At 42.2% G+C, this 26,866-nt stretch overlaps 1 protein-coding gene across 1 annotated transcript in view; it reads right to left on the minus strand.

Moving 5' to 3' along the window:
- CLVS1 (clavesin 1) overlaps positions 1-23,654 on the minus strand; it is a 104,441-nt gene extending 80,787 nt beyond the window's left edge. Inside the window, exon 1 of the mRNA XM_066579001.1 lies at positions 23,583-23,654. The gene's annotated coding sequence lies outside the window, so the exon portion shown is untranslated. The remainder of the gene's footprint in view (positions 1-23,582) is intronic.
- Between the last annotated feature and the right edge of the window lie 3,212 nt (positions 23,655-26,866).

A 26,866-nucleotide genomic window follows, 5' to 3' on the forward strand; every position in this document is an offset into this window, starting at 1 on the left:
CATAAGACAACAATATAGAGGGTTAATTAATAAACCTTCTTAGTTTTTGAGGGATGTCAACAGGCTTGAGAGCTTCCTTCTCCTTCCCAAACCCCCACCGAAATTACTTTCTAGGATGTATGGGTTTTTGACTCTGTTTCACCTTGTACTCCTATTTACATTTAAGCCAGGCAAAATGAATTAGACAGGAAGTTTTCAATAAATGAGGTAAAGTTTATCCTTAAGCACGCTCACGGCTTTTACAGCTGTGTTAGAATTCATGAGAATTACTTTAAAACATTGATAAGGTGGTATAAGATTCCTCTCTTCCTTAAGAGTACATTCATCTACTTCTGGCGACTGTTGGAGATGGCACTTTATCCCACTAATGGCTTTCATGTCCTGTGCTTTTGCAATTTTGGAGTCAAGTTTGTGAGCAAAAAAACATCTCAAATAAATATCTGTCTCATGCCTTAGTTGATCCTACTTTGGGCACCTACCTCCCTTTTTCTCCTTCAAGTATAACCTGGCTGTTTACAGGTGCTAAATTATTAATCCCAATAAACTGGTGCTCTCAAATGATTCCTTATATTAACCCCTTAGTGACCGCCCCATAGTGTTTTTACGTCCTGTCGTTGCAGGACGTGTATGGAGGGAGATAGGCCGCTATCTCCCACCATACAGCGTGGGCATCAGCTGTTTATTACAGCTGACACCCACGGGCAATAGTCGCAATTGGCCGCGCGGCCGATCGCGGCTATTAATCCTTTAAAGGCCACTGTCAATTCTGACAGCAGCATTTAAATCCCCCGAACGATGTTTGGGTGTCCCATATGGCCCTCTTCTGAAAGGCCCCATGGCTGTCTTGGCAGACTGCCTATCAAACCATCCCCGTGGGGTGGCTTGATAGGCTGCCTGTCAGAATGCAGTATGATGTAATGCTCTAGCATTGCATCATACTGCAGGAGCGATCAAAGCATCACTAATTGTGGTCCCCCAGGGGGACTAAAAGAAAGTGCAAAATTGAAAACAATAAAGTTTTACTAATTATTAAAAAAAAATAATAATAAAAATAAAAAAAAAACTTTTGCCATATTTGCAGTTAAAAAAAATCAAAATAATAAACCCAAAATACGTGTTTGGTATCGCTGCGTCCATAAAAGTCTGATCTATCAAAGTAATGCATTATTTTCCCTAAATGCTATACGTGGTCCAAAAAAATAATAAAAATAACACCAGAAATGCACTCTTTTGGTCACCTGATCGCAGAGAAAAAATGCAATAAAAAGCGATCAAAAAGAAATCTGTATGCAAAAATGGTACCAAAGGAAACGACAGGACATGCCGCACAAAATGAGCCATCACTCAACTATGTCGCCAAAAAAAATTAAAACGTTATTGTGCGCAGAAAATGGACACAGAAAATAATGTAAAAAAAATTAATATCTTAAAAAAAAGTAGTACAGCAAACAAAAAAAACTATATAAGTTTGGTATCGTAGTAATCATACTGACCCATAGAATAAAGTTATTGGGTCATTTTTGTTGCAGTTTGTGTGCTGTAGAAACCAGACGCACTGAAAGATGGTGGAATGTCGTTTTTTTTCCATTTCCCTCCACTTAGAATTTTTTTTTTTTCAGTACATTATATGGTACAATAAATAGTAAATTGAAAAATACAACTCTTCCTGCAAAAAACAAGCCCTCCCACAGTGACGTCAATGGATAAATAAGGGAGCTACGATTTTTTAAAAGGGAGGAGGAAAAACGAAAATGGAGAAAAGCAAAAAAGCTCCGTCACTAAGGGGTTAAAGAGTGCTTTCAAACAATTTATCAGCTATATAGTTTTGAGGAACTAATAGCATGGGAAATAGATACTAGAGGCCAGTTTATTACTGTGTGGGGTAGATGGGCTTCTTTTAGCCATTCATCATAACATCTTCTTTACCTTTTACCTTTACCTCTTGATACATCTGACAATCTGAATGTATTAATATGACATGCTTCTTTATGGTATCCAACTTTTAGAATTACCAGCGACCGCATCATTGCTATCCGGTTACGTGGTAAGCCAGTGAACATCTCAATCTTATAGGTCTATGCCTCAACGACTGATGCTAATGAGGAAACGATTGAAGATTTTTATGCCGACCTCCAGAAAACTCTAAACAAAGTGCCAAAGAAGAACATCATTTACATTAAGGACAACTTCAATTCCAAAGTCGGCAGCCAGCCAGAAGCAACCATCACAGGAAAATTTGGGCTTGGTGAAAGAAATGAAGCCAGTGATTGCCTGGTACAGTTCTACCAAGAAATTTGGCTCAGGGTACCAAATACATGGCTTATTCAGCCTAAACGCCGACTGTACACGTGGACATCTGCCAATGGCCTCCATCGAAATCAGATTGATTACACCCTGTGTAATTATCGTTGGCAAAGTTCAGTTGTTGCAATAAAAACCTTTCCTGGCACCGACTGCGGCACTGATGATAAACCCCTTTCAGTTAAGATCAAGATCGAATTCCACAGCATTAAGAAATAAACCTTTAAAATCCCCCGATCATACACTACTGAGGTAGCAAACCGATTCGAACTGCTTGATACATCAGAAAAGCATCCAGAGGAAGCATGATATAGAGTCCCCAGTTATGGAAACATCCGGTAAGCATCTCACGTATAAGAAGCAGGAAAACAATGTTGTCCAAGCAAACCCTCAGAATAGCTGATAAAAGAAGAGCAGCAAACATGGTCGGCAACAAAGATGAAGTTCGGCAACTAAATGCGGATTTTCAGCAAGCGGCAAGGAAGCAACATGAAATGGACTGGAATGAGCATTGCAAACAACTGGAAGCAGAAGCCATGTAAGGCCATATGTGAGACCTATTCTCACAGGTCAAGATGGCCCGAAACCCTTTCTTGGCACGCAACAATACAATGCAAGGCAAAAATGGGAAGGATATGAATGACCAACAGAGTATCAAGGATAGGTGTAGGGAATACTCAGAGGAACTATATGCCTGCAACCACATACCTGCACCATTGCATGAGGTGGAGGCTGTGGACTTGGAGCCTCCATTATGGAGTCAGAAGTGGTTATAGCAATGAAACAACTAGCCAAAAAAAAAAACATCAGACATAGATAACATACCAGCAGAGTTATTGCTGCCAGACCCAGTGAAAACCATCACAGTGCTGTTTCAGGCAGTATGGGCATTAATGGGCTTGCTATTTTTACGATTGTAACTAAAACATGATAGGGTTTTTTAATGAAAGAACATAGATGGCCATCAATGTGAGATCAGTGGGGCCACCCCTTCTCCACCCCAGTACCCCACACCAACCAGTAGAATGAAGGGGCCACAGTGCTTTCAGCTGAAAGTTGAACTCGAATAGTTCTTAGCTGTAGTATCAGTAGCACCTACTTGTACAAATGAGTCACTGTGACTGAACAAACGTTGAAGGGGCACTTTCATACTACTGATTGGGGAGGGTCCAATGATCTAACCCCTCGAATTCAAACATAAGGGTAGTCCACTCATGCTTGTCTATGTTTAAAGAGATTGTCCAGTTTAGGTATTTTCAGATACCCTATTAGAGAAACCTGAATTAATAGAAATAGGTTTTCTGTTCAGGATCCTCTTCTTATGGCCAGAGTGGAGAACAGTTACAAAAATGTATCTCTCGCTCCGGAGGACCTGCATTACACAGACAGCCTATTTATTTAAACAATCACCATGTAATGGTTCATTTTCCCTGTGGAGGCACTGCAGAGAAATTAAACACTTATACTTTCTGGTTTCCCAGTAGATTGTGGTTGATCGCTGGGGATCCCAGCAATAGGACACTTTGTGATCTGCTTATAGTCAAAGGACCCTTCTAACAAGTCAGAATTGTCCAAGGTGGAGAACTGCTTTAACAATGAAATGGTGTTCATTGATGGGTATATAATTTAATATGGATTCAAAGACAGAGTACGACCTTTCCATGATTTACCCTGTAACCAATATTTGAAGGTATCCTAAAATGTTTTTCGTATTGTCAGGGAATATAAAGCCTAATTTTCAGATGAAGAGATCCTGTCTTCAGATTGAAGTGTATTTAAAAGAAATACCTTAGGAAGAATAATCATATTGCCAAATAAGCTTTCTTCGCTACACAGTTTTAATCGTCTGACACAAATATAAGCAAATACCTAATGTTACTTATACACATGCCATTCTATCAGTCAAGAAGATTGAATGCATCCACATGGTAATGTGGGCTTATTCTTCGATCCCTTGTAAATGAAATAGTTCAAAGCAGTACTCAATTTCTTTAATGCTCTGCTTCACAAAAGACTTTTCAAGATCAGCTCTGCAGCTAAGAAAGATATGTGTGTTCTACAATGGAGCAGATGTTCATTCAAAAGAATGTGTGCCTATACGCTAATAGTCTGTCAAAATATACATAAAGTCCATAAATATTGTACTGTTGTATTTTGAAATTCTGCAAACAAATTTAATGCAAAACTGCAGTTGTAAGCATAAAATTGTTACAAATTACAAAGCATTCAAGTGTAGAGATGAGCGAGCATACTCGCTAAGGGTAATTACTCGAGCAAGTATTGTCCTTAGCGAGTACCTGCCCGCTCGAGAGAAAAGGTTCGGGTGCCGGCACGGGTGACAGGTGAGTTGCGGCAGTCAGCAGGGGGGAGCGGGGGGGAGAGAGGGAGAGAGAGATCTCCCCTCCGTTACTCCCCGCTCTCCCCCGCCGCCGGCAGCCGAACTTTTTCTCTCGAGCGGACAGGTACTCGCTAAGGGCAATGCTCGATCGAGCGATTGCCCTTAGCGAGTATGTTCATTCATCACTATTCAAGTGTCAATGCATCAAATAAAAAGAAACATAGTAAGAGACAGATAGCAATTACCTTTCCTGGGTATTAACTGCGTCTCCCTGCTTTTACATTTCCCAGGATGTACTGTAGAGCTTAGTAGTTTAACAAATGGATGGTTACAAGTAATGTTGAGTGAACTATTCAAATGTTTAGTTAGACCTGTTTGTGAACGTCAGTAAAAGTTCAATTCAGCCTACATTACTTCAAATCGAACCAATACCCCTAACTTTACCAATACCCCTAAAATTGGTGGCTAACATCAATAATGTAGTAGTGTGATAGTGGGAGGAGGAGAAAAAAAGAAGAAAGGTGAAGCAGAAGCATGGTGGCTCAGTGGTTAGCAGCACTGTTGCCTTGCAGTGCTGAGGTCCTAGGTTTAAATCTGACCAAGGACAACATCTACATAGAGGTTGTATATTCTCCCTGTGTTTGTGTGGGTTTTCTTCCACATTTCAATAACACACTAAAAGGGGAATAAAGATTGTGAGCCCTGATCAGCACAGAAAATATCAAGTGATGTAAAGTGCTGCAGAATGTGTATGATCATTATAAAACAGAGGGAGAACACACACTCCATGAAGATATTGTCCTTGCTCAGATTAGAACCTTGGACCATAGTGCTGCAAGCAGAGGCATAACTTGAAGCTCCTGGGCCCCAATGCAAAACTTGTAACAGGGCCCCCAACTATAGTTCTTTATTCATAGTACTGGGAGAAAAGAGGTCTCATGGGCCCTCTAAGGGTCCTGGACCCAGGTGCAACCGCATCCCCTATAGTTATGCCAGTGGCTGTAAGACAACAGTGCTAACCGCTGAGCCACATGACCACCACCTTTTTTTTTTTTTTAGCAGGTTCGGCCAAGACAAATCAGCCAGAGTTCGACCTAAAATAAGGTTTGACTGGTTTGGGTCGTGCAATGCTTGTTGCATGCATAATAGATAAGCAGCATATATCAACACAATAAACAACACAAATACAAAACTAGGGACTCACTGTTAGGTGACACGGGCAAAAGATGATGGTAACTGGATGATGATGGTGAAATTGATGATGATGATGTTGAAGGAACTAAATAGAGATTGGAGCAAAGGATGTGAAATAGATATAACCAGAAAATTGCTAATCTCAATGCTAGCTTTACCTAATTGCTTTTCGACAATGACCCTAACACCACATACCGCTGTCTCTAAGTAGCCCTCAGTTATCCCTGTTGGCAACACGATCTGAAATACTATTCCTAACAACAAGAGGGCACTAAGACTTAGGCTAAAGCCTCTTTCACACAAGAGTTTTACCGTGGCTATTTTGCCATGATAAAACACCGGCTGAAAATCACAACCATCTGAAGCATTGGATTCTAATGTATTTGATCAGATGGGTGATTTTCCTGTGCATAAAATCGGCCACCCGGAAAAGATAGCACGTACGGTCCGCATTCTGGCCGGATGCTATTAAGCACGGTCAGAAAAAATAGGACTTGTGCTATCTTTTGCCAGAATACACCGACCCTTCCCGTAAAGTCCTATGGGAGCCTGTGGGGGCTGCCGGAAAAGGAAGGTGGGAGGGAGTTTAGCAATGTCTCGAGTTGCTAAAGTCTCTTCCCCTCCCCTTGCCGGCAGCTCCCATAGGCTGGGGAGAGAATTCAGCATGGCAAGAGCAATGTGGGCGTCCAAAAATCACAACGCCTGTGTGAAGGAGGCCTCAAAGCCAAAGAAGCAAGCTGAATAATAAACCACGTCTAGGTAAATACAAAGAAGGAATAAATAGTCAAAATACAAAGGCTAGGAATCAAGACTGAACTAGATTACCATATGAAGCAGACCAAACTGACAAGAACAAACTAGACAAGAACAAGGTAGTAAAACTGGAATACTGGATTTAGATGTACATTATTATTGCTATTACCAGCAACCACATTACAGAAGCAAGGGATACTTAAAGGGAGGCTAGCCAATAAGAACTCCACCATAAAGAAGATCAACTGAGTAATGATGTTGCTTTATCCACTTCAATAGATCACCTGTGGGAACAGCCACAGAGCAACTGCCCAAACAATAGGTTAGAAAGCAGGAGGTAACGATCCGGCAGGAGAATTCCTGCTGGTTGTGAAAGATTTATAGATACTCTGATAGCCCATAGTAAAATTCCTCTTGATAAACTGTTAACCATGAAACAACAACACTATAATTTATGATGCTGATACAACTACTGTACAGTGCTTAATTGTTAAAATGAATTTCCAATAAGGAATGGAACTAAATCAATATAAACTAGTTGTTATGCTGGCCCATTTCATTTACACTGTGTATCTTTTGATCATTGCTTTGTGTGCCTTCCATCTGTCACAATCTAGCAAATGTTGGCTGGTCAATGAAAGCGAGCTTCCAGATTGTTCATAGCTTTAATAATATTAAATAGGGGCATGAAGCAAAATCAGAAGTTTGGCTATGCTCTAATTGTTACATTGAATACTTACATTTTGCCTTTTCTCAGCTATGATAACTCTAAGCAATATAATAGGGACAGTACTGTATTAGAGTGGCTTACAGTACATGCACCATTAGGAATGTTCATTTTACAGCAAAGTTTTATCTTGTATTCTACTTAGGTTGAATATTATAGGGGTTATCCGGTTACCCGACAGCATTACCCCATTACTACCAATTGTGTTAAAATAACAAAAAGACCAGTACTTACTCATTTTGGTTGCATCCTAAACGAACGAATATTTGCACACTTAGTATAAAGGCAGATAACACAAAATATAAGAAGAAAACACAAAACTGGGAATATAACCCTAAACATTTGGATACAAGAACACCTCACCTATAAGCAGAGTGCTTGCCCTGATTAGGACAACCCCAGGAACCTGGGGCGACCCTGACTTTCCCTAGATACTGACAGGAAATAGTGGCAAAAGTAAGATGACACACAATGTATATTCAACAACTATAGTACAGGGAAAAGATATATAAACATTCCAGCTTAAAAAGTAGATCAAAAGCAGACTTACCTTACCTGAAATACACTTCAAACCCAGAAGCCACCAACATGACCAGAAACACCTTCTATTTTATACAGAGAGTATAACCAGCACCTTCTGTTTAGAAGAGCTAGTTTAAATAACCAAACAGTTGCTGTCTGACTGACGGAGCAGCCAATTATCTCAGTCAGCCAATTAACCACTTAACAGCAAGGAGTCGTTAACTCCATGCCAACAGAAAATAAACACATGCCAACATGGTGCATTGGGTGGCTGGGGCTGTTGCCACAATGTAACCCTGGACCTATGACTGTCTGCCAGCTGCATTGTGATGCCCATCCTCTGCCACGGGGGTCCAACAGCATACCCCCGCCATCCTTCCAGTGTGTGTTGTGGAGATGATGTCATGGGAACTCATCTGATTGTTGCAGCATTACCACCTGTTCTCCTGGCATCAGCGTTCACATCCTGGGCACCATGATGTCAGGAGTGCAGAACGGTGATGCTGCAGCCTCTCATTGGCTGCAGTGGACAAGAAATTTCCTGTGACATGACCTTTCACAACACTGAGAGGATGGTAGGGCTATGGCCCTGGATCCCCGTGGCAGAGTACGGGTAAGTACTGCTTATTGTGTTATTTTATTACAGTTGGTGGTATGAGAGAAATGCTGTAACTGGACAAACCTTTAGGCCTGTTTCACATCAAACGAATTTGTAGCAATGCAACATTGCTACGAAACGCATGTATGTGAATCTTATGGTTTCCAATGGGTTCTTTCACATGAGAATATATTTTGTAGCCTGAAAGAACCCATCAGAAACCATGGGCTTCACATACATGGCTTTTGTAGCGATGGTGCATTGCTACAAATTCGTGCGTACTTATATAAGAAATATACTAGTACTAATATTTTTTTAACAGTAATTAAAACTAGTAGTTCTCCCCAGGCTCTCTGTCGAGCATGTGCCATAGATGTATACAGTTATAGGCTTATATACCGTATATACTCAAGTATAAGCCGAGTTTTTCAGCACAAAAAATGTGAAAAAGCCCCCCTCGGCTTATACTCGAGTGGGGTAAAAAAAAGCAAAAAAACCCTCAATACTCACCTATTAGACGGCATCTGTGTACCCGGCGCAATGCTGTTCCCGGCAGTGTGGCAAGCGTCTGCAGTCTTCTCCCTGGCTTGCTTTTGAAATCCCTGCCGTCAGCAAGCCAGGGAGAAGACTGCAGCAGCTGGCCGCATTGCCGGGGACAGCATCGCGCCGGGGTCACAATCGCTGGCTGATAGGTGAGTATTGCTTTTTTTTTTTACCTACTATATAGCTAGGCTTATACTCAAGTCAATAAGTTTTACCAGTTTTTTGTGGTAAAACGTATTGACTCGGCTTATACTCGGGTAGGCTAATACTTGAGTATATACGGTAATTGCATATGACTGCCACTAACTCTTACTGACTCAATTATGTCTTAAAATGCATTACTGGTACAGAATAATTTCTTCATACAGTTGTTGAGTTTACTTTTTAGTAGAGTTGAGTACAGGTATACTGACTTACACTGGCCAAACATATGCCAAAGTGACTAATGATAGTCTATGGGAGCATTTCATGTATACACCAGAAGAGTTTCCCAGTATAAGTGATCATCATAGGCCCCAGCAACAAAAACCACGTAATCTTGTAGATATGATACCTTTAAATGGCTAACAAAAATGCATGATGTTAATGCAAGCTTTCGAACCAACGCAGGGCTCTTCTTCTGGTTTAAACACGGTACCAAACTTTTTTCATCATAGACCCCTAACATGTAAACCAAGACTTACAGGGCAGAGTGGTAGGATGGATATTAAATTCTCCGCCACTGCTCTGCCTGGAGCCATCAATGAAATGCAGTTGTCATGTATTGCATCAATGGAGAAATGACACCTCTATTCTACTGTTGGTAAAAGAGAGATGCATGAGACAGAAAGAATTAGTCTTTGGATATGTAAGTGTATACAATAACTGTTGTATGTAATATTAGAAATAGTTTGCAAGATTTTTCAATAATGTTGTAGGTAAAATGCGTATAGAAGATGGTGAAAATGGCAAAAACAATGCCAAATTTAGCAAAATGGCGCACATAGCACAATAAACTTGGTGTATCTGGCTAGACGTGTTGGACTAATTTCTCTTCTTACTTTACTTCATTGTTGAAAAATATTAACACCAAAAAAGATCAATAAGGTCTTAAAATGCATTGATTTTTATTAAAAATTATGCAAATTATGGCAAATTTGTCAAATAACAATATGCAAAATATGATGCATCTTGCTAGGTGTGTTAGACAAATTGCTTATCCTTAGGCCAGGCTCACATGGGCGGGTCGGATTCCATGTGTGGATATCTGCAGCAGATAACCTGTGAATGATCGCGGAAAGGAATTGCATATGGTCGCATATGCGTGCGGTTTTCTGCAAGGATATACGCGGATGGATAGTGTATTATCCGCGCAAAACACTGAACACAAGCAGGTAATGACATCAGAAAGTTGCCAACCCCCTTGAAACACCCTTCTATCGCTCAGACGCCCGCCTGCGAGACATTCTCTTGTGCTGTTGCTGTGAGAGCTGTTCTGAGAGCCTTCAGAACAGGATGCTGCTCCCTTGGCGTGGCTGGTTTTACACTACTTATTTTGGAAGTAGTATAAAGCACTTTAAAAAAAACCACTTATTCTTGAGGAGGAAGAGCCTAGAAGAACAAGCGGAGGTTGCAGACAGCGGTCTGGATGGTAGGTTGCTCCCCAACTGTCCTGCATTGTCTGCCCACAAATACCTGCTTTCTATATTCTATTAGTATCTGATCTCCTAGCAATGTGCATACAAATCCGTGTCTAAACGCTATGTTAATTGCATATGCACTGCAGATCAAACACATCCATAGAGATCAATGGAGCTCATATGCGTGGAATCTGTGGTAAAATAGAGCATACTACAATTTTTATTCTGCTTGAGGAATACACAATTCCTACCGGCAAGTATGAGCGAACGGCCGAAAGTCCATGCATTCCAATGCCCACATATTACCATGTATCATACGTGCGGACAGCGATCACGGAATCCACAATTCAAATCCACTCGTGTGAGCCTGGCCTTACATCATCTCCATCACACTTTAGACCAGTGTTTTCCAAACTCCCGTTCTCAAGATCTCTCAACAGGTCAGGTGTTCAGGATTTCCTCAGTGTTGCACAGGTGATGTAATTATTTTCAGTGCCTCAGACATTGCCACAGGTGCTCTTACTGTAGGATATCCTCATATCATGACCTGCTGGGAGGTTGTGAAGACTCAAGTTTGGGGATTACTACTTTTGGCTGGATTTTCATGCCCAGCCGATATACGTCGTCTCTCTCTGCAGGGGGGGAGGCTGGAAGAGCCAGGAGCAGTGCTCTGAGCTCCCGCCCCCTCTCTGCCTCCTCTCCGCCCCTCTGCGCTATTGGCAATGAGGAGAGGTGGGGTGGGGCGGGGCTAATTCTCAGCACTTAGCCCCGCCCCACCCTACCTCCTTTCATTGCAAATAGTGAAGAGGGGCGAAGAGGGGGTGGAGAGGAGGCAGACAGGGGGCGGGAGCTCAGTTCCTGGTCCTGGCTCTTGCATCCTCCCCCCCTGCAGATGAGGACACCGTATATCGGCTCGGCGTGAAAACCGAGCCGATATACGGTCATCTGAATCCACCTTGCAACCAATATTTTGTACCCCCCAAATGCCAGACATTTATAATACATTTGACAAGATTTGGCTATAGATTCTTATTAAGATTAGTATTTCTTTTTGGTTTCAGAAATTACACCATATATAAGAGAGCGGGAACGGAGTAGCACCATCAAGGTAGATGTAAGAAGTGTTCAAAAAACATAATAGGTTTATTTCATTATTTTGGACCAATATACAACATAGTTTTTGTGCATTTCACTTCCCCAATATATTCTGGCGCCGTTTGGTTTTATAGTGTCCACCATTCAGAATTATTGTTACTGTATTTGTGCCTGGAAAAACTATATACCTGCTTCCATATGCGGAGGGAAGGTTTGCTGCTGGCATTTTTATGTTTATTCGGGGGCGATGCTCACGAACAGTTTTATACGGTTGATTTTGAATTGTGTGATGAATATTTAGTGATTATAATGCAGAGTCAGGGCTTATTCACACAGGCGCTATCCCTCTGATACATTGGCTTACAATGCATCAGTGCACAGGGGCGTATTTCCGCGACGTAAAAGCGCCCGACTGGACGCTCTCACGCCGTCAGCGGCAGCTGCATAGGTTCCTATGGGAGCCTATGCTAGCTGCCGTAGAAGGGAGGTGGGAGAGAGTTTAGCAGCTCCACCCCTTCCCATTCCTAGCTGCGGACAAGTGGCAGGGAGGGGACGGGCGCTTAAAGGGGTTGTCTCGTGAAATCAAGTGGGGTTCAGCACTTCTGTATGGCCATATTAATGCACTTTGTAATATACATCGTGCATTAAATATGAGCCATACAGAAGTTATTCACTTACCTGCTCCGTTGCTAGCGTCCCCGTCTCCATGGATCCGTCTAAATTCGCTGTCTTCTGGCGCTTTTAGACGTGCTTGCGCAGTCCGGTCTTCTTCCTGGTGAATGGGGCCGCTCGTGCCGGAGAGCTGGTCCTCGTAGCTCCGCCCCGTCACGTGTGCCGATTCCAGCCAATCAGGAGGCTGGAATCGGCAATGGACCGCACAGAGCCCACGGTGCACCATGGGAGAAGACCCGCGGTGCATCGTGGGTGAAGATCCCGGCGGCCATCTTGGTAAAGGAAGATGCGAAACGAAAACACAACTAAACATGCGTTTAAAATTCGCTTGTCTGACTTGAGCCCTCAGTCTGAGGGCCCATTTACACATCCGTAGGCATTTTATGTGCATCCGCCGGCGCAGTAAGAACGCCTGAATGGCAAAGGGCCTGGCGCATATACACTGAGGCGGCAATGCTGTGTGGCCTGGGGAGACATTCCCCCTTCCCTCCCCCTCGTGGACTCACCTCCTCCCCTCCAACCATTTGCAATGGGAGGGGGCGGGATGGGAGTTGAGTTAAAGGGGTTCTCTCACGCCGAAACGGGTTTTTTTTTATTCCTGCAGCGTAATTGTAAGTTATAGACTTTTTTGTTTACCATTTTTGGGCTTTTTTGTGGACCCAGAAATGGCAGCATATACAAGGGACCGGAGATCAGGCTTTAGCTTATAGACAGAGCTCCAAATTGGTTACATCACACAGCGATAGAGTTAAATGATAACATTTTGTCTGCCTGCAGCAGCCACTAGGGGGAGCATATAGAAAACAATAAACTCCAAATTGTAGTAGCCTCCAGCCGTCAGAATGTTTCCTTTCAATTTGTGATGGGAGACAGATTCTAAGTCCTGCATAAGGTTGTATTTACGCAAGTGAGAAAAACCGCACACATTCTGTATGATTGCGAGACACACAGAACTTTTGAGTTGTAATAACCCATTATTTACAATAGATGTATTTGCATAGGCAATTTTTTCTGTTGTAGTGAGGCTGCAAAATAGAAAAATCGCAGCATACCCTATTATTTGGGTGACATGATGTTCATGGGAGTGCGATGCAGTTATGTATTTTTCCTGTCGAAACAACAAGCGATATTCAGATACGTGAAAATCATATTTGCAGAGTTTCTCGGACTAATATCGTGCTTTCCTGTATGAATACAGCCTAGTGATAACACAACTCTAATCCCCTTCCCCATAACCTATATGTTTTAATTTTTTAGGTGAAGGGCTATGGGATACCTCATGCTTTGGGCTCTTGGGCAATGCTCTGTGGACCAAATGGTTATTTTATCCCTTTAAGGCCGGGTTCACACAAACAGATCGGATTCCGCATGCAGGAGGCCCACTGGGAATTCCAGCTATAAGCCCGACCAGTGACCCTGCGTAACTCACTAAACTGTACTGCAGATGACCGTGGAGGCTTGCAGGCGGACATGCGCAGTACAGTTCTTTTTATTCTAGTTATTTGTATTTCCCGTGCCATCACTCAGTGAGGATGTGGGTACCCGCAACCCATATTCAATGTGAATTGCGTATGGGCTGCGGGTGCAGTGAACGTATTTGCACACGCGCTCATCTGTTTTAGCCCTGAATCTACTGCTGCTATTACTGTATATAGAAAAAAGCATATATTGATGCTGGTCTCACATGAGCAGATTCTAATTGTGGATTCTGCAAGCATATGATCTGCCGCAGAGGCATAATTTGAAGCTTCTGGGCCCCAATGCAAAATCTGTAACAGGACCCCTAACTATAATGCTTTATTCATACTACTAGGCTTACTATATGGAGAAGATAGGCCTTATGGGCCCCCTAAGGGTCCTGGGCCCAGGAGCAACCACGAACCCTGCATCCTCTATAGTTATAACACTGATCTGCGATAATACAGAAGATTCTTACTAATTTCTTGATCATTTCTTGCTGTAGCTTTGTCTCCTTCTGTGGAAGGAGAAAGAGGTAGAGCAAGAAATGACTCCACAAACAAAGAACAGAGCAGAGGAGAAAAAGGTACAGCCAGAAATGACTACCTATAAAGCACTGTGTAGTAAGCACACAGAGTCCTCTTGAATGGAGAAAAAGAGGTGCTGTTGTGAAGAAGAAAAGGAGAGTGGTGGTTGTGGGAGATTCCCTATTGAGAGGAACAGAGTCCGCTGTCTGCAGACCTGACACCTCACGAGAGGTGTGCTGTTTTCCAGGTGCACAAATCAAAGATGTGTCTGATAGGCTGTCAAGACTCTTCAGTCCTACAGAACACCACCCATTCCAACTAATACATGTAGGGACAAATGACACTGCAAAAAACTACCTTGTAACTATCTGCAGAGACTTTGAAGACCTCGTAAAGAAGGTCTCATCCATCCTCCCAGCGGATGGCCATGGAATAAGAACAACAGAAAGGACACTATTGTAGCCATTTACTATAGGCTGCCTGGACAAGCAGAAAATATGGATGAACTCTTTCTACATAAGATGGCCAAGCTCTCTAAAAAGCATGACATAGTGATCATGGGAGATTTTAACTATTCAGACATCTGTTGGGAATCTCTCTCAGTAAGTAATCGATCCAACAAATTCTTATCCGCTCTTGCTGACAACTTTATCTTCCAACAGGTAGAAGAGAAAACAAGGGGATCTGCTATCTTGGACCTAATTCTTACCAACAGATAGGAAATAGTTCAGGAAGTAAGAGTGTCTGGGACCTTAGGAGGTAGTGATCATGCTATCCTTGAATTTTGGATAAAAGGTGCAGGAAGACCTGAGAAAACTCAGACCTCAAGGTTGGATTTCAGAAAGGCAGATTTTAATGAACTCAGAAAGAGGGTAAGAAGGATCGAATAGCTGGATGCTCTTCAGGACAGAAATTTCCAGGAAAGTTGGGAAATATTGTGAAATGAGATTCTCAAAGCACAATCGTTAACAATCCCTAAAAGAAGGAAGAATAAGAAACATTTAAAGAGACCAGGATGGACGAACACAGAACTTGCACACATGTCAAAAAGGAAGAAAAATATGTTTATCAAATGGAAAGAGGGGGGAATATCTAAAGAAGAATATAATGCGGTCTGCAGAAACTGTAAGGCAAGTGTCAGAAAAGCCAAAGCTAATAAGGAATTGAGGATCGCAACAGAGGCCAAAAACAATAAAAAAGGATTTGGGGGGTATGTCAAAAGCAAAAGAAAAGTCAAAGATGCTATTGGATGCTTACAAGATGAAAATGTGAATTGGTTAAGAATGATGTTGTGAAGGCCGAACTTTACATCAACTTATCTTCCCTGTGCTATTGGGGAAATAAAAAAATGCAGGCTACTAAAAGCAGAGAGATGGCGAGGGAACACTTAGCTAACTTAAATGAATTCAAGTCTCAAGGTCCAGATGAATTGCATCCTAGGATACTAAAGGAAGCAACGGAGGTAATTGCTGAACCACTTGCCATAATCTTTGAAAATTCCTGGAGAACAGGAGAAGTCCCAGAAGATTGGAAAAGGGAAAATGTTGTCCCTTTCTTCAAAAAAAGGAAGAAGGTGGATCCAGGAAACTACAGGCCTGTGAGCTTGACTTCTATACCGGGAAAGGTCTTTAAACAAATTATTAAACAGCATCTATGCAAGTACTTGCATGAAAATAGAGTAATTAACCAGAGCCAGCATGGGTTTGTAACAAACAAGTCATGTCAGACTAATCTAATTTCCTTCTATGGCAGAATCACCAACTGGGTGATCATGGAAATGCGGTGCATATAGTATATCTTGACTTTAGTAAAGCATTTGACAAAGTATCTCATACCATACTTATTGAAAAAAATGACCAAATATAGGATTGACAAGGCAAGTGTTAGGTGGATTCACAACTGGGTGAGTGATCGTACTCAAAGAGTGGTCATAAATGGCTGCACATCCAAGTGAAAGAATGTATCAAGTGTGGTACCACAAGGCTCTGTCCTAGGCCCAGTGTTGTTCAACATTTTTATAAATGATCTGGAGGAGGCAATTGATGGGAAACTGATCAAATTTGCCAATGACACCACGCTTGGAGGGATAGCTAACACTAGGAAAGAGAGAGAGAGTATTCAAAAAGATCTAGAAAAGCTTGAACAGTGGGTGTCTACTAACAGAATGGAATTTAACAAGGAGAAATGAAAAGTCGTACATCTGGGCAAGAAAAATGAAAAAAGCACATACAGAATGGGAGGAATTGGGCTAAGCAGCAGCATATGTGAAAAAGGCTTGGGTATACTAATAGATCATAGACTGAACATGAGTCAACAATGTGATGCAGCAGCCAAAAAGGCAAACACAATTCTGGGATGTATTAAGAGAAGCATAAAGTCTAGATCACGTGAGGTAATTATTCCTCTCTACTCTTCCTTAGTCAGACCTCATCTGGATTACCGTGCCAGTTCTGGGAACCCCACTTTAAAAAAGACAGACACAACTTGAGCAAGTTCAGAGAAGAGTTACCAAGATGGTGAACGGTCTGCAAAGTAGAAGTATTCCAACAAAGGCTGGACAGACATCAGTCTAGGATGATTTAGTGAATCCTGGAGGTTCCTTCCAACTCTACCATTCTATGATTCTATGAATACGCAGATCAATAAAATGCTTCAAATTACGCAGTCCCACTCACATTAGCATGTTGGAATTGTGTAATCCGCTCCCAGAAAATAGAACGCAGCATATTCTATTTTACTGCTGATATCTATGACATGTCTGTGCCTTGTCATAAGTATATGTACATATATATGCATGCCTCTTCGGATCTATTTCATTATGCCTGAGGAAGAATCTTGAGAGTTTCGAAAGCTTGCTATAACATCATGTATTTTTGTTAGCCATTAAAAGGTGTCATATCTACAAGATTACTTGGTTTCTCTTGCTGGGAACAATCACATTAAAATATCCCTTTCACTGCAACGTATCTCAAAGTATGTGAAAGAGAGCCTTAACCCGTTAGAAGGCAGTCTAATATACAGTTAGGGCCAGAAATATTTGGACAGTGACACAAGTTTTGTTATTTTAGCTGTTTACAAAAACATGTTCAGAAATACAATTATATATATATAATATGGGCTGAAAGTGCACACTCCCAGCTGCAATATGAGAGTTTCCACATCCAAATCGGAGAAAGGGTTTAGGAATCATAGCTCTGTAATGCATAGCCTCCTCTTTTTCAAGGGACCAAAAGTAATTGGACAATGGACTCTAAGGGCTGCAATTAACTCAGAAGGCGTCTCCCTCGTTAACCTGTAGTCAATTAAGTAGTTAAAAGGTCTGGGGTTGATTCCTGGTGTGTGGTTTTGGATTTGGAAGCTGTTGCTGTGACCAGACAACATGCGGTCAAAGGAACTCTCAATTGAGGTGAAGCAGAACATCCTGAGGCTGAAAAAAAGAAAAAATCCATCAGAGAGATAGCAGACATGCTTGGAGTAGCAAAATCAACAGTCGGGTACATTCTGAGAAAAAAGGAATTCACTGGTGAGCTTGGGAACTCAAAAAGGCCTGGGCGTCCACGGAAGACAACGGTGGTGGATGATCGCCGCATACTTTCTTTGGTGAAGAAGAACCCGTTCACAACATCAACTGAAGTCCAGAACACTCTCAGGGAAGTAGGTGTATCTGTCTCTAAGTCAACAGTAAAGAGAAGACTCCATGAAAGTAAATACAAAGGGTTCACATCTAGATGCAAACCATTCATCAATTCCAAAAATAGACAGGCCAGAGTTAAATTTGCCGAAAAACACCTCAAGAAGCCAGCCCAGTTCTGGAAAAGTATTCTATGGACAGATGAGACAAAGATCAACCTGTACCAGAATGATGGGAAGAAAAAAGTTTGGAGAAGAAAGGGAACAGCACATGATCCAAGGCACACCACATCCTCTGTAAAACATGGTGGAGGCAACGTAATGGCATGGGCATGCATGGTTTTCAATGGCACTGGGTCACTTGTGTTTATTGATGACATAACAGCAGACAAGAGTAGCCGGATGAATTCTGAAGTGTACCGGGATATACTTTCAGCCCAGATTCAGCCAAATGCTGCAAAGTTGATCGGACGGCGCTTCACAGTACAGATGGACAATGACCCCAAGCATACAGCCAAAGCTACCCAGGAGTTCATGAGTGCAAAAAAGTGGAACATTCTGCAATGGCCAAGTCAATCACCAGATCTTAACCCAATTGAGCATGCATTTCACTTGCTCAAATCCAGACTTCAGACGGAAAGACCCACAAACAAGCAAGACCTGAAGGCTGCGGCTGTAAAGGCCTGGCAAAGCATTAAGAAGGAGGAAACCCAGCGTTTGGTGATGTCCATGGGTTCCAGACTTAAGGCAGTGATTGCCTCCAAAGGATTCGCAACAAAATATTGAAAAAAAAATATTTTGTTTGGGTTATGTTTATTTGTCCAATTACTTTTGAGCTCCTAAAATGTGGAGTGTTTGTAAAGAAATGTGTACAATTCCTACATTTTCTATCAGATATTTCTGTTCAACCCTTTAAATTAAACGTTACAATCTGCACTTGAATTCTGTTGTAGAGGCTTCATTTCAAATCCAATGCGGTGGCATGCAGAGCCCAACTCGCGAAAATTGTGTTACTGTCCAAATATTTCTGGCCCTAACTGTAATTGACCACATGTAGAGAAGACAATTTCTTATATACTGAGTCCTTGTGTGCTGATCCTGGAAACTACAGTGGCAGATTGTTCCTTTACATGCATTTATCACTAGACATGGGATAATCCCATAGAGATTTACTTACTATATCTATATACTTCTTGTCCATTTGGATGAGCATATGTAAAAAATAAAAATCTCTGTTGGCTCCATTGCAAAGCCATTATGCCCAGTATCTGCCCTCCAGAACTGAACTGTAACACACTGTGGTATATTCTTTTGTGATAAAACTATGACACCTGTTTTAATCTCATGCAGTAGTGAATTTACTTAAAAATTAGTTTTCTTGCTGACGAAATCACATTTTGTTTTTTACTTGTTTGTTAGATGTTCCTATGAGTTGTATAGTGAGGAGCAGATGATCTCACACCCACTGAGGCAAATAGGATCATAGGGTGCATCAGAAGAGGTCTAGGGGCACATGACAAGAACATTGTTCTTCCTCTTTACAAGTCACTGGTCAGACCACACATGGAATATTGTGTACAGTTTTGGGCACTGTTACTCAAGAAGGACATACCAGAGCTTGAGAGGATACAAAGTTGGGCAGATAAAGTAATAAACATAATGGCTGGACTGTAATACCCAGAGAAGTTATCAAAATTGGAGTTATTTAGTTTAGAGAAAAGACCGCTAAGGGGCGACCTAATAACTATGTATAAATATATCAACGGACAATACAGAGATCTCTCCCATCATCTATTTATACCCAGGACTGTGCCTGTAACAATGGGTCATCCAACATAAAAGGGGGTTCTTTACTGTAATAGCAGTGAGACTATGGAACTCCTTGCCTAAAAACGTGGTAATGGCGAGTTCGACAAGAGTTCAAGAGGGGCCTGGATGTCCTTCTTGAACGTTACAATATTACATGTTGTAGTCACAATTTACTCAGAGGGGTCAGGGATCCAGAGATTATTCTGATTGCCAGATTGAAGTCGGGAAAAAATATGGGGGGTAATAGGTCGAAATGACGGACATATGTCTTTCTTAGCCTTACACATTATGTTACTGTATACATCAATATAATACCTCTATAAAACGTTTGAACTCCACTACAGAGTATATCAAGTAATTACATACAAATAATTTCCTGATATTATGTTACAATTAAACATTTCTCTAGATGTTGGAATAATTTAATTAGAATCTGTAGAGCGGCCTGGGGCATTTCAGATTCATTGTAGTGACCCTACAGATCTATCAACAGACTACAGGCTGCCATAAACACAGCTATTGGAGTATTAAGATAATACATTGTAGGGCTGGAGTTCTGCCATGGGAAATATGAGATATTACTATTGGATAACTCCCATAGCTACATGGGGGAAATTCCCATAATGACATAATAATTATATTAGTACATTCGCATATATGTGGATTTAAAAATGGCTCTTTGCCTATGTCTTCCAATTCCCTCAGATAATCCTTATGTTATACAACACAGCACTGGGGTTAAGCCATGTCTTAAGATATAATAATTCCCCAAATAATATATGAGAAATAGTATGAATTTTACTTCATAATCACTCCTGTAACATTGGGGCCTTTAGCCTTGATAACTTTTTACTCTACATTTTTCTGCTAGTTTCTCCATCTCTTACATGTGATGCATCTAGACATGGAATGAAATATCATCATATCAAAATAGTCAGCAGCAGAATTTATTTGGTGTCCCAATGATGTGCTGATCGTAGAGGAGGGCCTGTGCAAAGGAGACTGACTTGCTGCATGCAATGTAGTGTGATTTCAGGGTAAAGCAGTTCTATAACTGATTATACTATAGAGAGGCTTGTGTACCAATCTGTCCACAACAGAAAAATGGTGCAAACTCATTAGAAAATATGACGCTTAAAGGGGTTGTCCCGCGCCGAAACGGTTTTTTTTTTTTTCAACCCCCCCCCCCCGTTCGGCGCGAGACAACCCCGATGCAGGGGTTAAAAAAGAACACCGCACAGCGCTTACCTGAATCCCCGCACTCCGGTGACTTCTTACTTACCTGCTGAAGATGGCCGCCGGGATCTTCTCCCTCGGTGGACCGCAGGGCTTCTGTGCGGTCCATTGCCGATTCCAGCCTCCTGATTGGCTGGAATCGGCACGTGACGGGGCGGAGCTACACGGATAGATAGGCCATTAGACGCCAAAAATTAGGCGGGCTCCATGGAAACGAGGACGCTAGCAACGGAACAGGTAAGTGAATAACTTCTTATAACTTCTGTATGGCTCATAATTAATGCACAATGTACATTACAAAGTGCATTAATATGGCCATACAGAAGTGTATACCCCCACTTGCTTTCGCGGGACAACCCCTTTAAGAAATGCATTCAACTTGCTTGCCTAACATAGTTCTAAGAGTTTTCTTTCATCTGTAGGGGTCTGGTAGAGGCTCGGCATGTGCAGGTTGGTCATTCACATCAAATTGTTACAACAAAATCTTTCTGTATCTCTATGAACCCAACAGGTAAACAATTTGTGAACAATGGTAGAAAGATGTTTGTTCATCAGATGCAAATAGGTTTTATTTAGCTAAGAATTCTAACAAAAATGATGTTGAATTATCTTTTAGTTGTTGCAAATCACAGATTATTGTCATGTAAAAGTCTTGTAATTCACTTAACTATAAGGGCCATTCACTAGAGAACCCAATATTAGTCTATTTACACTGAGAGTGCGTGATGAAGCACTATTGGAGAGAGAAGGCACCTTGGACTATCCTAAAATGATTTACAACGATTTATGAGGCCTTATTAGTAAATCTTAAGGATAGAGAGATAGAAGATAGATAGATAGATAGATAGATAGATATGAGATAGATAGATAGATATGAGATAGAGAGATAGATAGATATGGGATAGATAGAGAGATAGAAGATAGATAGATAGATAGATAAGAGATAGATAGATAGATAGATAGATAGATAGGAGATAGATAGATATGAGATAGAGAGATAGATAGATAGATAGGAGATAGATATGAGATAGATAGAGAGATAGAAGATAGATAGATAGATAGATAGATAGATAGATAGATAGATAAGAGATAGATAGATAGGAGATAGATAGGAGATAGATAGAGAGATAGAAGATAGATAGATAGATAGATAAGAGATAGATAGATAGATAGGAGATAGATAGGAGATAGATAGATATGAGATAGATAGATAGAAAATAGATAGGAGATAGATAGATATATAGATATGAGATAGATAGATAGATATGAGATAGATAGATAGATAGAAAATAGATATGAGATAGATAGATATATAGATATGAGATAGATAGATAGATATGAGATAGATAGATAGATATGAGATAGATAGAGAGATAGAAGATAGATAGATAGATAAGAGATAGATAGATAGGAGATAGATAGGAGATAGATAGAGAGATAGAAGATAGATAGATAGATAGATAAGAGATAGATAGATAGGAGATAGATAGGAGATAGATAGATATGAGATAGATAGATAGAAAATAGATATGAGATAGATAGATATATAGATATGAGATAGATAGATAGATAGATATGAGATAGATATATAGATAGAAAATAGATATGAGATAGATAGATATATAGATATGAGATAGATAGATAGATATGAGATAGATAGATAGATATGAGATAGATAGATAGATATGAGATAGATAGATAGATATGAGATAGATAGATAGATAGATAGACATGAGATAGATAGATAGATAAACAGATAGTGTTTTCTGTATAAACAACATTAAATGTCATCTGAAATTGTATCTATAAATACATACATTAGCTTTGATTAAAAAGTATAAACTCAGACTCACATTACTGCCCCATATCAGGGCATCATATGCAATTTTCTGTATGCACAATTTCAGTACTACAGGAACTTACTTTAGTATACATCCGCATCCCATCAATAGGCTTCTTCTGTAAAACCATAATTTCACCTAAGCCCTTGTCTTTTGTACCATAATCTTTTTTTCCCCTCAAACCTGCATTAACCCATTGATTCCAAACGGCATAGGATTACCAGCAGCATCTGCTTTTCAAACACATCCATCTACGTAATTTAATCTTCTCGCCAACAGCCTCCTAACCATTGTGCCCAATCACTTTTTTTGCCTGCTCATTGCCTACGGCTTAACCCCTTACAGCTTCCTGCCTTTCATTGCTTTGTGTTTCCATTCATCAGTGCGAAAACCTTCTTTAAACACTATAGAAAAATGGCAGAATATATATTGGTTTTCTAAGGATCTATCCTATTGTATATGGATTTAATCACAGGCCATCCTATTTTAGCTTCTACCCCTCTATGCTGAGTCACTGGAACCATCAGCATGTCCTGGTCCTGAACTCCAGTGCCCTTTGTCTGTGTAATAGCATACGGATTGTGTGTGGCAGATTATGCAGAGCATTGTTGGACGGGGAAGGCTTCGGCGGAGACACTGCAGATGGGAGCTGTCCATGCGCTGAAGTGCTGAAATGCTGCAGCTACATAGAATCACAACATTGTATAATCTGCACATACCTGTTACGCGTTAAATCCATGCGGAAAGAACCAAGCTGTCCATCTTGGATATGGAAATATGAGCTGTCGACTTTAGTCAAGTTTCCAGAATAATGTCTTCAGCTGTGGGCTTTGCCAGAAGGCTTGCATGCCAGAGAATGAGCTGGAAGGAGGCAGTGAAAGAGTCCTCCCCAGCAGTGGTTGTCTTCAAGGCAATAGATGGAAAAAAAAAAGGTTTGCTTGCAAGAGCGGAGCCTCCCCTCATATCTCATTGGTGGATCAGACATTGTGCAGCAAATATTTAAACTGAATTTCACATTTCTGTAGAACGGCTATAGCCTAAAGTATGCAGAGAAGATCAGATACAGTGAATGTCTTATCACACAGTATTTAATAAAGACTTCCATACCTACAACCCCTGGATCTGGTTTTCTCTAATATTAATAAGATCATGCCTATATAAATTTCAAAGAGAGGAAATTTACATCTTGTACTTTGTAACTAAAAAGAGGCAACTATCGATGATATGTGGGAAGAAATAAAAAGAACGTGTGTGTGTATGTATATTAGAGATGAGCGAACGCGTTCGTCCGAGCTTGATATTCGTGCGAATATTAGGGTGTTCGGGATGCTCGTTACTCTTAACGAGCACCACGCGGTGTTCGGGTTACTTTCACTTTCCTCTCTGAGACGTTAGCGCGCTTTTCTGGCCAATTGAAAGACAGGGAAGGCATTACAACTTCCCCCTGCAACGTTTAAGCCCTATACCACCCCCCTGCTGTGAGTGGCTGGCGAGATCAGGTGTTCGCCTAATATAAAAGTCGGCCCCTCCCGCGGCTCGCCTCAGATGCGGTGTGAGTTAGATGAGGGACAGTGCTGTTTATACCGGAGCTGCTGTAGGGAAAGAATTGGTAGTTAGTGTAGGCTTCAAGACCCCCCAAAGGTCCTTATTAGGGCCACTGATAGCTGTGTGTTGGCTGCTGTTAGCAGTGGCATTTTTTTTTCTTCTCAAAATCGGCTCTGCAGAGCGTTGCACCTGGCATTAGGGACAGAAGTGCTGCATAGGCAGGGAGAGTGTTAGGAGTGAGTGTAGCCTTCAAGAACCTCAACGGTCCTTTCTAGGGCCATATTTATCCGTGTGCAGTACTGTCCAGGCTGCTGTTAGCTGTGCTGCATTTTTTTTGGGCATCTCAAAATCGCCTCTGCAGAGCATTCCACCCTCCATTGATACTGCAGGGAAAGAATTGTATAGGCAGGGCCACAACACAGTTATTATTCATAGAATATACGCAGTGCTGCCTTTTGGTGGAAAAACAAGTGGAAACAAATCTATTTGTCCAGCCTGTGTCCGTCCTTACGGGCGGTGGACACGTGTGAGCTGCGTGAAAAACATTGCTAAATCATACGCACCCAGCTACGCTTTACTGCTGGCTTCGCCATTTGCTTTCCTTAATTGGGAAAAAAAATACCTGCTCTGCCAGAGTTATAATAACTCTGCTACCCTCACGTTCTGTGACACATAAGCAGGGACACAGCACAGTTATTACACTTCTCATGTTCATTGAATATACGCAGTGCTGCCTTTTGGTGGGAAAAAACTGAAAACAAATCTATTTGTCCAGCCTCTGTCCGTCCTAACGCCTGTGGACACGTGTGAGCTGCGTGAAAAACATTGCTAAATCATACGCACCCAGCTACGCTTTACTGCTGGCTTCGCCATTTGCTTTCCTTAATTGGGAAAAAAAATACCTGCTCTGCCAGAGTTATAATAACTCTGCTACCCTCACGTTCTGTGACACATAAGCAGGGACACAGCACAGTTATTAAACTTAGATTATTCATTCACTAGAGGCAGTGGGGCCTTTCGTTTTCCCAAAAGGGCAAAAATTATATTTGGCCTGCAGTCTTGCGCCAATTTATTTCCTGCCTGTTAAATCAAATCACTGGTAATACAGCATGCTGAGGGGTAGGGGTAGGCCTAGAGGACGTGGACGCGGCCGAGGACGCGGAGGGCCAAGTCAGGGTGTGGGCACAGCCCGAGCTCCTGATCCCGGTGTGTCGCAGCCGACTGCTGCGCGATTAGGAGAGAGGCACGTTTCTGGCGTCCCCACATTCATCGCCCAATTAATGGGTCCACGCGGGAGACGGTTATTAGAAAATGAGCAGTGTGAGCAGGTCCTGTCCTGGATGGCAGAAAGTGCTTCGAGCAACCTATCGTCAACACGCAGTTCTGCGCCGTCCACTGCTGCAAATCTGAATCCTCTGTCTGCTGCTCCTCCTTCCTCCCAGCCTCCTCACTCCACTACAATGACACCTGCTCAGGAGCGGGAACACTCCCAGGAACTGTTCTCGGGCCCCTGCTTAGATTGGGCAGCAGCGGTTCCTCTCCCACCAGAGGAGTTTATCGTCACTGATGCCCAACCATTCGAAAGTTCCCGGGGTCCGAGGGAAGAGGCTGGGGACTTCCGCCAACTGTCTCAACAACTTTCTGTGGGTGAGGAGGATGATGACGATCAGACACAGTTGTCTTGCAGTGAGGTAGTAGTAAGGGCAGTAAGTCCAAGGGAGCAGCGCACAGAGGATTCGGAGGAAGAGCAGCAGGACGATGAGGTGACTGACCCCACCTGGTGTGCAACGCTTACTCAGGAGGACAGGTCTTCAGAGGGGGAGTCAAGGGCATCAGCAGGGCAGGTTGCAAGAGGCAGTGCGGTGTCCAGGGGTAGAGGCAGGGCCAGACCGAATAATCCACCAAGTGTTTCCCAAAGCGCCCCCTCGCGCCATGCCACCCTGCAGAGGCCGAGGTGCTCTAAGGTCTGGCAGTTTTTCACAGAGACGCCTGACGACCGACGAACAGTGGTGTGCAACCTTTGTTGCGCAAAGCTCAGCCGGGGAGCCAACACCAACAGCCTCACCACCACCACCATGCGCAGACATATGATGGCCAAGCACCCCACAAGGTGGGACAAAGGCCGTTCACCGCCTCCGGTTTGCACCCCTGCCTCTCCCCCTGTGCCCCAACCTGCCACTGAGATGCAACCCCCCTCTCAGGACACAGGCACTACCGCCTCATGGCCTGCACCCACACCCTCATCTCCGCTGTCCTCGGCCCCATCCAGCAGTGTAGTTCAGCGCACCGTTCAGCCGTCGCTTGCGCAAGTGTTCGAGCGCAAGCGCAAGTACGCCGCCACGCACCCGCACGCTCAAACGTTAACCGTCCGCATAGCAAAATTCATCAGCCTTGAGATGCTGCCGTATAGGGTTGTGGAAACTGAGTCCTTCAAAAGTATTATGGAGGCGGCGGCCCC

The sequence above is a fragment of the Eleutherodactylus coqui genome, chromosome 9 (genome assembly GCF_035609145.1).
Source record: "Eleutherodactylus coqui strain aEleCoq1 chromosome 9, aEleCoq1.hap1, whole genome shotgun sequence".
Taxonomy (NCBI): domain Eukaryota; kingdom Metazoa; phylum Chordata; class Amphibia; order Anura; family Eleutherodactylidae; genus Eleutherodactylus; species Eleutherodactylus coqui.